At 57.7% G+C, this 14,579-nt stretch overlaps 2 protein-coding genes across 4 annotated transcripts in view; one reads left to right on the top strand and one right to left on the bottom strand.

Moving 5' to 3' along the window:
- Positions 1–14,579, bottom strand: part of RSPH14 (radial spoke head 14 homolog) — an 83,232-nt gene that overhangs the window by 49,274 nt on the left and 19,379 nt on the right. The window lies entirely within an intron of this gene.
- Positions 1–14,579, top strand: part of GNAZ (G protein subunit alpha z) — a 54,032-nt gene that overhangs the window by 37,435 nt on the left and 2,018 nt on the right. The gene's annotated exons all lie outside the window — the stretch shown is intronic.

Here is a 14,579-nt window from a genome sequence, read left to right as displayed (position 1 = left end):
TGAGAACAGGGGCCAATGGTGCTAAAAGCTGTGCAGCAAATTAAAAGGGTTGGGGTTGTGACTAGGGCTTACTTCAGGTGAAGGAGTCTGGTAGCTGACTAGCTACACAAACCCAAGAGCAACCCATGCAGGGTAGCACAGCAAAGGCCTTGAGGTGACAGAGACAGGAGCAGGAGTCAGGAGATGAGCTGGGAGGGGCCTGGATTACACATCCTGCCATGGAAGGTACTGGAGGGTTTGTACAGGGGGCAGCCCCAGAGCAGAAGCAGGTAGGTGGATCCTGAGGAGACATGACCATGGTGGAATGGGAAGGAGATTGCCCAGAGGTGCCCTCATGGGACAGAACGCAGAGCCATAGCCCAGAACGGGCCCTCTGCATGCTATGGAGGAGGGCCCCAGCTTCCTGCCTGGTAGGCTGTGTCATGGCCTGGGACCTTTCTTCCCAGGCGGGAGTCATCTCCACCTGTTCCCTGGCTGGCACAGCCTGGTGTTGGCCACCCCAAGTGTTAGCATTCTCTGCCTGCTAGAGAGGTGGGGTCCCTCTCTGGGGACTCCGTACTCTGAAGTCAGGATTTTGCTATGCTCTTTTCTGTCCTTTGAGGCAGGAGAGTGCTGTGCATGCTGCAGGAGCTTAGGAATTGTCTGAGGGTGACCAGTGGGGGTCCAGAGGAAAGGTGCTAGGAAGACATGGAGGCTTCCAGGGGAGGCTGGGCCTGAAGTTCAGCTCCATATCTGATGTGTCATCTTAGGAAGAGCAGTGTCTTCATGAGGCCTGGACAGTGCCTGGGTGGGAGATAGTGGGCTCCAGCCTCCTTGGAAGACCTGTTGACCATGTTTCTCTTGTGATGCACTTCACTGTCACCCAGAATAATTGCTGTCTCACCACTACCAGGACCCGAGCCTCTAGGGTAAGGTAGACTTCAAGGAAAACCAAGGCAGCCCAAGTGGGCCTGGCAGCAGAGCCAAGGGCAGCCCCACCAGAGCCTGCTGGCACCCAGAGGCCGGGGTGGGCCTGCCATCCCAGGGCCCCGAGCTCTGCCCCCACTCTTTAGGATTGCACCCTGCCTTGTTAAGGGATGAGCTGCTGCTCCTCTCAGGTCTTTTTGGGAGTCCTGAATCTGAAGTGAGCCTGGGAGAAAGGGAGTCAGAAGAGGGTTGGGTGCTGAGCCGAGCGAGGGTCTCAAAACCAAGGGGACTCCAGAGCACGGGTACCCAGGGCCTACACTTGGGAGGCCTGTGGCTGGGCCAGGAGACACAAGGATGAAGCAGTGTGGACTTGAGAGCCGTGGAGTGGCGGAGAATGGGTGCCAGGAGCTGAGGTGTTCGAGCTGAAACACAGCCCTCCGTGCAGGCAGGGCCGAGCCTGTGGCCCCCAGCATTTCAGATGCTCACAGAACCACGGGGGCAGCAGGGTTCCGTGTTAAAGGCCAGGCTAGAGGAGTGGAAACAGCTGCCCCAGCCCTGGCAGCTGTGGGAGTGGTGGTTGCCCTGCGAGAGAAGGCTCAGAGCACAGGCAGGCCTTCCGCTGGGAGACAGGACCCAGCAGTTGAGCAGGCACCAGCTCCCCCACCTCCCACTTCCTGAGGCTGGCCGTCAGCACCATGTGCCCTGTGCTGTCCCCGCAGACTGGCTCCAGGGACAGGCAGGAGCTCACTGAGTCATTAACCCTCATTAATCCAATTCTCCAATCTGTCAAGGTAGCATTGAGGTTTGCGGGAGGAAGAGGGAAGCACTAACCAGATTGGACTGTAAGTGACCCTGGTCATCCAGCTCTGTCCCCAGACACCTCCCCATTTCCTGAGGCCAGTAGCAGTGGGAGGATGACCAGGCCTGAGGGATGGTTCGGGCTGTCTGGTGCTCTCCTTGGGGCAAGGGTAGTGGGCCAGGCAGAGGAGCTTAGGCAAGCCGGGTAACCCCTCTGAGCCCCACTTTCCACACCTAGAATGAAAATGTTTCAAGCCTCGTGAGCCCAGGAGCCTCTCACAGCCACTTCTCGGAGGTGAACAGAACTGGAGGGCATCACGGCAGCCGCCACACAAGAGGAAGTCTAGACTGACAAGGCCACAGGGTGACAAGGGCGAGCCACGTTCTGGGGCCCTCCCTCCAGTGCCCCTTCAGTAACAAGGATGCCTCCCCTCCCACCAGGAGGCCTACCCCAGCCATGGTGCTCCAGCCAGGAACAGGTCACCAGAGGTCCTCCCCTCTCCCCTGCCCACTGCCCTGTCTCTCAGGGCACAGCAAGCCAGGCCCCTGTGGGGGCACACCGGCCCCAGCTCAAGGGTCAGCAGCTTCACCCGCCACTGGTCTGTGCTATGGTGAGAGACTCTGAGGGTGAGGGTGTCTGCCCTGGTTGTCATGGAAACAGCAGTGCGTCTGCAGAGAGTTCATGCCAAGCTCAGCAGAGGGAGGAAGCAGCTGGCCTGGGAGGCAGCTGTTGTCATTGACTCCTGAGAGCTCAGTGTTGGGAAGGACCCAAGGACCCACCACACTCTGAGGTTGGTGAGCACACGGGGCAACTGAGGCCTCCCTGCCCACCATCTTTCTTTGGGCAGCTGCACCGTGGCCTTGTCTGTCCTCTTGTCCACTTGGGGTCAGCTACGATTCCATCTAGGTGCTGGGTGAACCAAGCACAGGGGCGCTGCCTCAGAGCCACTTCGAATGAGGGGGCAGGATCGCATTGGGATTCCAGCAGGCGATCATCAGTCGCTGGGGAGGCCTGCGCGCCATCCCTGTGAGCGTGAGCAGGAATGACTCATGCCTCCTCCACCACCTGCTCTCACACTGAGCCTCTGCCGGGGAGGGGCCTCACTGTCTGCCTGGTTTTTGTCTGTCTGCCCCTCTGTCTCCCAGTCCCATTACCTGTCGTGCATCCTAAGCTCCTGAGGACAGGGAAGGTGGAGAGTGGCAGAGCCAAAGAGGCTCTCCTGTGACATGGCTGGCTGTGCACCGAGCAGGGGTGCAGCCACAAATCTCCAAGCCCAGGTCAAGGGAGAGAGGCAAGCACCCTGGACTCAGTTCCGCCTAGCGGCAAAGAGAGGCCCAGAAAAGTCTCAAGTGCTTGGGACAGGGCCCCGTCTGCATATGATGTGTTGGGGCCTGGAAACAGAGACATCAAGACAGGCTTCTCTGAGGTCAGTGTTGATGCCAGTGAGGTGAGGCTAATGCCAGTGCCAGCCGCACCAGAGACACCAAAGCACTCCAGGGGTTCCCCAAGGTCACTTTAGTAGAACCGAGTGACCATCTTGGACAAACAGCTTATTTTACTGAGGCAGGAGCTGCGGCCCAGAGCAGAAGTGACATGCCCAGGGTCTCACTGCGGTTTGGTGGGAGAATTAGGTTCCAGAACACAGGACAGCCAGTACCTCCCAGGCCCTTTTCTCAGGGAGCCAGCAGGGCCATGGGCACGCAGCCAGGCTCCACAGGGCACCCAGGTGCCCAACAGAAGCCCCTTTGGACTTAACCCTGTTTGAGACAGCCCTGGTCCCTGACAGTCCTTAGATCCCAGTGGCAGTGGGCAGTGGGGTGTCTGAAACGAAGGTGCTCCTTGTTTCCAAACCAGAGGCGTCTGATCACAGAGCATGTCACTAGGAGCATGTTCTGAGAAGCCAGGGAGCCCGGTCCCAGGTTTCCATCCTTAGACCAGTTCTCTCCTTTGCAGCCTTAGTCTCATCCATAGCAAGACTGGAGCCTTTGGGGTAACCAGAAAAGGACAGGCAATGCCCCTGGCATTCATGCAGGAGGGCCAGAACACAGGCACCCTCAGCCTCCTGTCTTCACCCCGCAGCCCAAAGGAGGGCCGCCTGACCCCTGGACCTCACTTCTCTCCCAGAACCAAGAAAAAGGTTCCCAGCTGCATTTCTGGTTTCTGAGGGACCCTTCTGCTTCCCCAACTGCCACAGCCCCAGGCCCTGCCTGGGGGTCTCTAGAGGAAGCAGAAGAGGGATCCTTCGGCCCCGCTCCCAAGCACAGCAGGCTCTAGGGCCCATTGCTCATCAGGCCATTTGCTCTTTGCCTCCCAAGACCCTTGGGAGGTCCAGGGACCTGGTCACTGGCAATGCCTTCCACCAGGTACGTGGTTGAAGAGGTGCAGGGAGCATGCCAGGGTGTAGCCAGGAGGCCAGATGACCACAACCAGGGGTACAACAGCCCTGGGCACAGCAGGTCTGCGGCCAGGGCAGGAGGACGAGATGGACACTTAGCAGGAGGCTGGGCTGAGCTCCTGGTGGAGTCAGGGTGGGACTGTGGCAGGGAGACCCCCTTCCCCCGCAGGGACAGGGCCACATCCTGAGCAATGGAGCATCAGACAAACACCAGCAGGGTGGGAACTGCAAGTGCTCAAGGTGAGCACAGTGCAACTGCGACCTGCAGACTGGCTGCAATGGGGGGCCTGGCCAGGAGAGTCCAGAGACGGACACCAAGGCCAGATCCTGAAGCACAGAAGACCCTCTGTGGGGATAGGGACCTGACTGCAGGGAGCAAAGTGGCCGATGTGGACCCATCAGGAAGGCAAGGGCCTGGTCTGGGGGCCTCACTGCTCCAGCTGGGCAGAGCTACCCCGTGCTGCGCTGTGCCATGGAACACCAGCCAAGAGACCAGGAGCAGGGAGCGTTTTGATAGGAACATCCAGCTTTCAGGTCTGACACAACCCATTTTACCAGAAGAAGGAGTCCTGCTCTGGGCATAGCACCCCCTCTGCCTGGGACCTCACAGGGCTCACCTCCAGGCTAGCACCCTGGCCCTGTGGCTGACCCTGGCCAGGAAGACACATGTTAGACAGCTGCCTGGACTTGGTACCCTGCTGTGGCTGCAGCTCCCCTGGGAAGAGAGCTGAGTGTTCTCACGTTGGCTAAACTGCATCTTTACAACAGCTGGGGCCCCAGCGCCACCTGGCCCTGTGCCCAGACAAGGCCCTGCTGGTCCCAGCATCCTTCTCTCCCACAGATCTTACCCTGGCTCCCACCCCAGCACTCTGGCCAGCACTGCCTCTCTGTGTCACAGTCCCGTCAGCCCCTCACACACTGGCTCCCAGCTGCTGCCACCACCTTAAACTGTCTCCGATAGCCTCCTGCCCATACCCCTTTGGCCTGAGGGTAGATGTAGGCCAAGAGCTTGTACCTACAAGCTTCCCCAAAAGAGAAGTGAACTCAGGAATTCCTGATGAGGATTCCAGGACTGGCTGGGGAAGCACGGGGCTGCAAGCGAATAAGCTATTTTCCTTTGTGACTGATACCATCCTTGGATTTCCTCTGGTGTCTTCACGGTTCTACAGCTGCAGATGCATCTAACACAGGTGCCGGGCACAGGGGGCTGACACCACAGGTTCCTCTACCCGGTGCACCTGCCAGGACCTCGCGCATGACCTGATGGTAGGATCCACTCACCCTCTCCCCACTAGAGCAGTCTGGGAATGCCTGTGTCCCAGACCCCCTCGGCAGCACTCAGGATGGCCCGGACCGGTTGCAGAGGCTCCTGCCCACCAGGCCTATCACACAGGGCTCTGGGAAATGGAGATGGGCAGTCAGTGCCAGCCGAGGGCAGGCACCAGCTATCGATGGAGGCATGTTGGTCACTGTGTCAGCAGTGCCCCATGTCCCTCCAGCCACACCCTGCCCAGTAGACAGGTAGCCCCACCAAGGTGTCCCCAAGCTTCCACCACAAAGCAAGGCCTAGAGGGGTCAGAGACTTGGCCAGTACTTTGTGAAGGGTGACAGCATGAAGCTCATCTCCGTATGAAACCTCTGCCTCAGCCCCTCAGTCAGGGCGCTGCCCTCAGAGCCTGGTACTCGGTGGCCCTGGTCAGGCCTGGTGGCTCAGCTGCAGGCTGGGTGGCCGCAGGGCTGGCCTGTGCATGGTGAATGGAGCGCATTCATGTCCACAGCTTTGCTCCCAGCCCCACAGCTCTGCTCCCAGCATAAAAGCTGAATTCACGGTTCAGATGAACACTCCCGGCTTTTCTACAGTGGGCTGACTTGAGTTTTTCAGCCTGTGACAGAACTGAGGACTTGTTCTACAGATGAGGAAACTGAGGCCCAGGGTGGGACAGACCGTTCCCAGCCCCACCCTTCCCAGCAATGCGGCTGCATCTCCATGCCTCTGCCCCTCCTGCAATGCCTTTCCTTCCCCTCAGCCCCCAGAGGCCCAGTCGAAGTGTCCTGCTCCTGTATCACCCCTCGCCCCCTGCATTCCTGTGGTGTGTCACCTGTCAGGGTCACAGCTGGCCAGCACTGTCTGCAGCAGTGCCAGCTGCATACAGTCACTTGTGCCTGGGTGTGGGGACTAAACTGTCCGTGCATATCCCACATCAGCCCTCAGCCTCCTCACGAGGGAAGTATGCTTACATATTCTGTGTGTGTGTGGTTATTTTTTTGGAGGGAGGACAGGTTCAGAACAGCTGGCAGCAGGCAGAGCAGGGGTTTGGACCTGCATTGGTCACTCCGCAGCTGCCACACCAGCTCCAGCATTTCCTCCTGCCTGTTCCCACCCACCTTGTTGAGAGCAAGGCTGTCTGCTTGCCTCCATCCCTCACACGAGAGCACCTGGAGAGCCTCTGCCCAGGGAGGTGAGGAAGGGGAGAGGGCGGTGGGGACTGCCATGAAGGCATCTCAGAAGCTGGCAGGGCTGGGGGTTCCAGGTCATCTGTGTCTCAGGGATCATGCTGGTTCCAGGAGGAGCTGAAACTGTAATGTCACCTGCATTTTATGTGAGGTTTGAGTTGGGCCAGCTGGCCTTGCTCTGTGCTGTGGCCACAGCAAACTGCATGGGGTCCTGTGGCATAAGGGACCTGGTGGAGAGTGAGTGGACAGGGAGACCAGATGGGTCAGTACGGAGCCTTCCCCAGCCATGTGGCCATGTCACACTGCCACCACCTCCCTATTCCCCAACACAGCACAGTCTGGGGGCCCTCACCTGGCTGAGGTATGTGGCGAGGCTCTGAGCTGATGGTGTGTGTTCAGCCTGAGTAGGTGTTTGCATGTGGCTGCCGCCAAACCAGTGTGATTTGGGGCTGCGTGGATCCAGAGTAGGAAGGTGATGGTCCCACCATCTCTGGGGTGTGTGCAAGGGTTGGGGTTTGGGAAGGGATTGGACTAGACCAGTTTCCCTGAGGACTGCCTACCTGCTGGGAGCTGACATGGGAATCTGGGAGTGCGTCTGGCCTCCTGGAGGGGGTCTTGGGTTGCCCAGAGAGGAGCAAGGAGGAGGCCCAGAACATACCCCTTCCTAGAACAGGAAGGTGGGGTGACCCTGCAGGGTGGCCTGCCACACCTCAGTGACCTCTAAGGCAGAAGGTACATGAAGCAGGCATGAGGCCCTGAGCACTGCTGGCCACCCCCGAAAATGGAGGGGCCCCACCTGAGGTTGGGGGCCAGGGCTCATGTTTCAGCCATTTTGACTGGGTCTTTTTCAGTTTCTTTTCTAAACCTCAGTGTACTTGAAGCACAGTATGTGATTGCTCACTTCAGGAAATTCTGTTCAAGTTTTCACAGCAGAGTTATTCATTCCTTCGTCTATGCAGGGGGAGGGTGGTGGTCATCATCACCCTGATCCCCTGCCCCCTGGGCCCGGTGTGAAGATGACAAGTCAGTGCGGTTGGCTGAGGGCCTGGGCCAGGCCAAGCACACCTGGAAGGTGCCGCACATGTGCCAGATGGGGCCCCAAGGCCTCTGGGATCCCACAGCAAATAAGAAAAACAGTCAGACATGTGCCCGCCTCTGTCATGTGCTCACCATGTGCCCGGGACCGCGTCTGTGTGTGCGTTTGCCTGGGTAAGCCTTGCTTTGTGGAGCTGCCATGACCCCTGTCTCCTCACTGAGGGGCACAGGGCGACAGGCTGCCAGGTGAGGGGTTCAGTGAGTTGTGGGAACCAGGAGTAACTTGGAGGTGGGGCTGGAGGTGCAGAGGGATAAAGACCACCTGGGTCATGAAGGGCTGGCCTGTCCGGCTGAGGGGTCCAGAAGCACAGTGAGGGTATGACATGGCTACGGGTCTGTGGCAGGGCACCTAAGGACATTTGGAGTGCAGGAGGAGGAGCGCTTCAGAGCAGGCCAGTGTCCCTCCCACCTGGCCCAGTCCCTGGTCCCCAGTTGGTCACTGAGCTACCATATGCAGGGCCTTGGTCTTAGCAGGACACCTGTGGTGGCAGGGACAGGAAGGACGCCCCACTCTGGGCTCCTCCTCAGGGAGCTGCAACCACACCACAGGGTGGGCTGCGGTACTCAGGACTGTGGATGTCTGCCAAGGCAGGGTGTAATGGATGAGAGGTCAGAACGTGTGAGGCGCTGGATGAGCCTCTCACCTCCCCACCCCCAGCCCAGACGCTTGTCCCACACAGCTGCCTGGGATGTCATTAGCTGGAAAGCCATGAGTGCCTGATGGGGAAGGGGTGGGGTGTGGGGAGGTGTTTAGGCTCTACAAAGGGATGCTATCTCCAAAAACAGGCCCCCAGCCCAAAGGCCTCTTAAAATGCAAATATGCCGCACCTGGGAGGGAGACAGGGCCCTGGCTGAGACGAGGAAGCCTGGAGGATGCCTCTGTTCCCTCCCACCGCAGGCCCATGAGCTTTCAGACCAGCAGGAGGCTGATGCTGGAATATGCGCGCACCTGCTGGGGGACCTGTGCGCCTCAGCTCCAAAGTGCAGGAGCCAGACTCCAGTATGCATGTCAGGTCCTGTCCAGCTGGGATGCAGGAAGCCAAAGGCAGCCCTCCCATGACCCAGCACCGAGGGCCAGACCTGTTACCCAGGAACGTTGGTAACTGGAAGAGCTCAGCCTGGTACTTGGGGCTGTTCTGTGCCCCACAAACAGAGGGACCGACTGCAAGGAGACTGGCCTGATGGGGAATGAGAGAGGGGCTGGGCCAGAGGTGCCGACATGGTATGTTTTAAGTAAGGTCCAGGTGGCTGCAGGTGGGATGGAAATGCATCCAGCATTCATCGCGTTGGCCATTGCATCGCCAGGCTAAGAGGCCACAGGAGCCCCCCAAAGAGCCAGGCTGACCTGGGCCCTGTGGCCCGCAAAGAGGCGTTGCTGGCTGAACCCCCATCTGCAAAGTCAAGACCTCTCCTGCTCTGTCCCACTGAGCTGGCCCTGCATTTGGGTAGCCTTCCCTCAGCTGCCTCATGCTGGGACAGAGGGAAGCGGGTCTTCCAATGAGACCTCGCAGGTGAGAGGACGTCCCAGTGCCAAGGCGAAGCACAGTGGGTGTGGCATGGAGAGGGCCCACTGGGGTGCCAGTGGTAGCCACAGGGCAAGGCCCAGCAGCTCTGGGTTCTTCCTGTGTCAGCACCTTTGTACCTTCTCACAACAGTCCCAGCATTGTACAGATGAGGAAACTGAGGTCCAGAGAAAAGAAATGACTTGTCCAAGGTGCAGCACGCACTGGCAGTGAGTAAACTCCAGACCCCATGTTCATGGCCAGGGACACCTGCCCCTTTGTGTCACCAGGAGAATCTTGGTGGAGAATCAAGAGTGAGGGACCTCGCCCTCCCAATTAACCAGGCGCAGGCTCCTCTCCGCTCCCTACCTTGCCCTGGCCACTGGCCTGGGAATGTACTTCCAGGTGCTGGACCTGGTCTGGCCAGCAGCCTGGCAGCCATGTTCAGGGTAAATACCCCAGACCGGCAGGCCAGCAAGCTGGAAGCCCCTTAGAGATGGGCTGTCAGGTCCCCTGCTGTGGTGAGAAAACCACCACTTGGGGCAGAGTCCCTTCTACAATGGTAAGTCTATTTGGACCTGTCTGAGGAGGAGCTCTCTTCTCACAAATGGCCAGGAAATGACTTGCACACCACCCCAGGGACTGCATCCAGCTGCCTGGTGGCTGACACGCCTTGTTACAAATCACCTCACCATTCCCCGATGCCAAGCAGTGAGATTCCCACTGTTGCACAAGCTTCTCATGGGAACGGTCTGCTCCGTGTTACTCATGTAAATAAATGTGCAGACAAACCCCAGCCTCCTAGAAGGTGCCATCTTGCTGGTAAGCAGGCCCTGGAGAGAGCGGGATGGGCACTGGAGCCCTGGGCTGGCATCACAGCAGTGAATGGTGGGAGTGTTTCCACCTCCCTCCCCCACCTCCCCCACGGCTGCCTTGGCAGCCACAGAAGTGAAGGTAAGGAGGACTTCTTGCCAGAAGAGGATGCTGTGGCAGTTGGAAAATGCCAGGCTCTCAGCTGCACCCTGGCGAGTCAGCCCCTGTTGAGGCCTTGGGCCCCATGTGTGAAGTGGAGAGCCCTCCCCCTGGCCATGGGGTCATAGTTGGCAGAGGCGGCTCCTCTGAATCCAGGGTTTGTCAGGCTGATGGGGGAAGTCACTGCAGGACAAGGGGGTGATGCACTATGGTGGGGCAGGGTCACGTGACTCCAAAGATGCATCCAGCTTTGCCCCAGTGGCCCAGGAGCCACAGGTGGGCTGTACCAGGACAATGTGGAGGCCAAAACCCCACACAGGCCAGGAGAGGCCAGGAAGGAGAACGGAGCCACATCCATCCAGGGCAGGAGGATCCAGGGGAGCCCACAAAGGCCAGATGAGTGCAGGAGGCACAGCCAGTCATGTTTTACAGGGTGAGCAGAGCACGGACAGGTCAGAGGGCTGCGAGGCCAGGCCCTGGAAGCCAGCAGAAGGCATGCTGGGGCTTCATCCCTCCTATATGCGTGCTCGAGTCACAGTTTCCAGAGCTACAGCCTCAAACAGACAGCTCTGTTTTCAGTGATTGTGATTTGAGTGTCAGGATGCCGCTTTGCCCACCTGTCTGCACTCTAGGCTGCAAGAGTGCAGGCACCGTTGTGACACAGGCACCCAAGGTCACCAGGCAAGCACCAGGGGCCAGGCTGGGCACTAGGTCAGAGGACAAGACTGGGCTCCTGGCCTTGCACCACATTTCCCCACTGCCTGCTCTGCAGTTGATCCTTCATACCCAAATATGAGGCTCTTCTCTGGGTTTGGCTTCCTCTCATCAACTTCAGTGGGTCAGAGTCCTGACTTTGTAACCGTCTGTGGTTCTTCAGCCTACCCCTGTGTCTTGTCCCCCATCTCTTAAGAGCTGCAGGCCTTTGGTCTAGGGACAAACGCAGGATGCAGCTCCTGCCTCACTTGCTGGTCCATCAGCACCACACTGCTAGCACCACACTGTCCCACGCTGGGCCTTCTGACCTCTATAGCCTTCCTGTTCTATAAAGATTCCAGGATGGGCACCCACCCACCTCCTAGTAGGGTGGAGCCCATGTGCAGCGAAGGCTCAGCCTGCGTCAGGGACGCTGGGACGGAGTGAGACGGCAAGCTCAGGTGCTTCCCACGCTCTGAAGCTTCCTGTCTGAGCCCGGAAGTGAGGCATGTGGTTGGTGCCTCCTGCAGGCTTTCCTGACTCCTGCCAGACAGGGCCCAGTCAAGAAACGAGACGAGGGAACCAAGCGACTACACAGAAATTTTGTTATTATTTGAGGTCCATCATCTCCTGGGTGCCCACTAAATATTAGTCAGTATGGTTCCCATGGTTTGTCTCAAGGAACAGAGGAAACCAGGAAGCCTGAGCCTGAAATGCCTGCAAAGCAAGGGGAGCCCTGGGCATGAGCAGGGGCCTCAGCTGAGGGAAGGGCCCACACTCAGGAGATGTGTGTCTGTCCTGATGAGGCTGTCGCAGTGGCGGAATCCTCATGAGAGTGTACTGTGAGGCACCGTGCCCACCTCCAGCTGCCTTGTGAGATAAGTACCTGAGTTTCTATGACCTCTAAGTCAGGAACGGGAGGCTCAAAGAGGTGTCCAGGGTTCCCAAGGTCCACTGAGAGGCATCAGTAGGGAAGCAGTTTAGACAGCATGGAAGGGGCTCCTGGTGCATTGGGACAGCTTGACTCACTCCAGGACTCATGGGGGCCACAGTCAGGAGTGTTTCATGGTGTTGGGCAAGAAGAGTGGCTGGGTTGGCCTTGGAGAGAGGGGGTCCACGTGGTCTATCGCCCGCCCCCCACTGCTGCCAGCTGAGTTCTTCTCACACACAGGTGCCCTGCAGAGGACCAGTCTGGTTTAGATCTGAGGCTTCAGATGGCCAGTACACGTGCACTGTTTCCACGTCAGTGAGGTGGCCCTCCTGCTCCTCCTCTTCCCTAAATTCCACTGCCTGCCCGGGAGGTGCTGGGCTAAGCTGGGTATTAAAACCATCTCAACTGTCATCCCCAAGTGACCCATCAGGGCTCACAGAGGCAGACCCAGGCCTAGCCCCAACTCTGTGCTTATCCACTCACCCTTGAACTCCCCCCAAGGTCCATACCCTGCTGGTGGCCAGATCATACCCTTCCCAACCCTGGAGGAAGTCCCCTACCCCAAAAGGACCCTGCCATCCCTGCCTGGCTGTATTCCTGCAGCCCCAGGACTCCCACCTCAAGCTCCATCACCTGGCATGAGAGCTGATGTGGACTCAGGGCGTGCTCAGCAAGTGTTTGCTCAGTAAATTAATAAGAAGTGCTAATGGTCGTATCTGTTATTTAACTGATGCAAAATTTGAGGTCAGAAGTGTGGCCCCCAATTACAGCATCATTTCTATGAGAAATGACAGCCCCGTTACCACAGTCCTCTATGATGTGGCTTCCAGGAATCCATTAGAGCTAATTACTCCCTCAGCAGAATGTGACATTCCTAGACCACCACTTATCTCACATTTGGGAACGTGCAGCCAGGTTCACTGCGGAGGTGATGGCTCCTCTGCGCTGCTGGGGATGAGATCTTGTGTGTTGCTTGTCTCTGCAGAAAGGCCAGCACCCCCCATACCCTGACCTGAGGCTGCTCACTCTTCAGTACTCCTGTTATCCCTAAGCTCATTCTAAAGAAAGAGCAAGATTGGTTTGAAAAAACAGTTTTCCAGGTGGAGTGCAGGGTTCCAGGGTAATGACAGGTATCTCTGGGTATCCTTCCTGTCTCTGCACAGATGCTGCCAGAGCTGTTCCTCAGAGAACCCAGGGGCCCTGGAGAGCAGGGTTTCTGTGCAGCATCCTCCTGGGCACCCCTGCCCTCAGGCAGCCTCCTTTGGGTCCAGCCTGCAGGAGTAGCAAGCCCGAGCACCTGATTGTGGGGCTTGGAGCACATATCCTGCCTCTCTGAGCCTCAGTTTCTTCATATATAAAACAGGAGTGGGAACATGTGAGAATAGGCTGGCAGCTCACGTCCAGCTGTGGTTACCAGCATCATTGTCACTGCAGTCATTGGTGATGCTGTTGCTTTGTGCCTGAGTCATCACCACCAGCTGCAGTTACCACTTGCATGACCATGGTCACTGGTGATGTAGTCTAGTCAGAAAAGCTCCTTTTTTTTTTTTTTTTTTTTTTGGAGTCTTGCTGTGTCACCCAGGCTGGAGTACAGTGGGGCGATCTTGGCTCACTGCAACCTCCACCTCCCGGGTTCAACTGATTCTCCTGCCTCAGCCTGCCAAGGAGCTAGGACTACAGGTGCCTGCCACCACGCCCAGCTTTTTTTTTTTTTTTTTTTTTTTTTTTTTTTTTTTTTTTTTTTTGTATTTTTAGTAGAGATGGGGTTTCACTATGTTGGCCAGGCTGATCTTGAACTCCTGACTTCATGATCCACCCGCTTCGGCCTCCCAAAGTGCTGGGATTACAGGTGTGAGCCACGGCGCCCAGCCAGAAAAGTTCTTAAATCCAAAGCGTCAGATCTAAGCCAGACTGGTTCCAGATGTTGGATGCTTTGCTCATTGAGTTTATCTTAGAAGCAGGGGTAGCTTTTGCCAGCAGCAATTCCAGGTAGTTATTCCTTCTAGAAGTTAGAATGTATTCATTTTGCAGGGAAGTGGTGAACTGGGGAGTCAGACAAGAGCATCATGCTTCTTAAAATCCCAGACCCCTGACTGTAACACATGGAAGTTTCTCAGAAGAGAATTTAGGAGCCGCCAGGCACCACGCTCCATTGTGGTCGCTGCCACGTCCTGGGCCACCACACTCCTGCACGTATTGAGAGCTCTGTCCAGGATGCCAGGGTCTTGCCTGGGCAGAGAGGCAGTGCCAGATGCCCCACAGCAGCTGGTGGGAGTGCCCGCAGCTGGAGGGTAGGGGAGGAGCCTGCCCCCTGGCTGGTGTTTACTTCCCAGCTCTCAAGAACTGGAGACGTTGGTTATGGAAGTGAAGGCTGCTCCCTCACAGACTTCCTAGTGTCCGATGGTACCACACGGAAAGATCAGAGTTTTGAAGGACTGGGCCACAACCCAGATAGGGCACAAGGCTGCCAACGCCTGCATTAAGGGAGCTGTGACGTGATGGGGGCTCCTGTAGAAGATGGCCTGCCTTGTGCAGGTGTGGGGCAGCCTGTGGATGGGCAGTGGGAAGACTGGGGGGTCCTCGGACCTGGAAGTGCCCAGGGGTTTAGGAAGCTGTGCTTGGCACACCTGTAGCCCCAAAGCTATATGTTGAGGTCACTGGCACCCAGAGGAGAGACCCAAAAGGGGCAAGAGAACATCTTCCAAGCACTTGCCACAGGCAAGGAGGGTGGTGCCGGCTATTTCAGTGGGAGATGGGTGAAGACATTTAACCTGAGCCTCCCCAGCAGAAGGAGGTGCCATTGCAGGGACCAGCCTTGGGCTGGAGACCCTG

The sequence above is a fragment of the Macaca thibetana genome, chromosome 10, assembly GCF_024542745.1.
Source record: "Macaca thibetana thibetana isolate TM-01 chromosome 10, ASM2454274v1, whole genome shotgun sequence".
Lineage (NCBI taxonomy): Eukaryota > Metazoa > Chordata > Mammalia > Primates > Cercopithecidae > Macaca > Macaca thibetana.
Note: the sequence above shows the minus strand (reverse complement) of the source record. Positions and strands in the feature narration are given on the sequence as shown.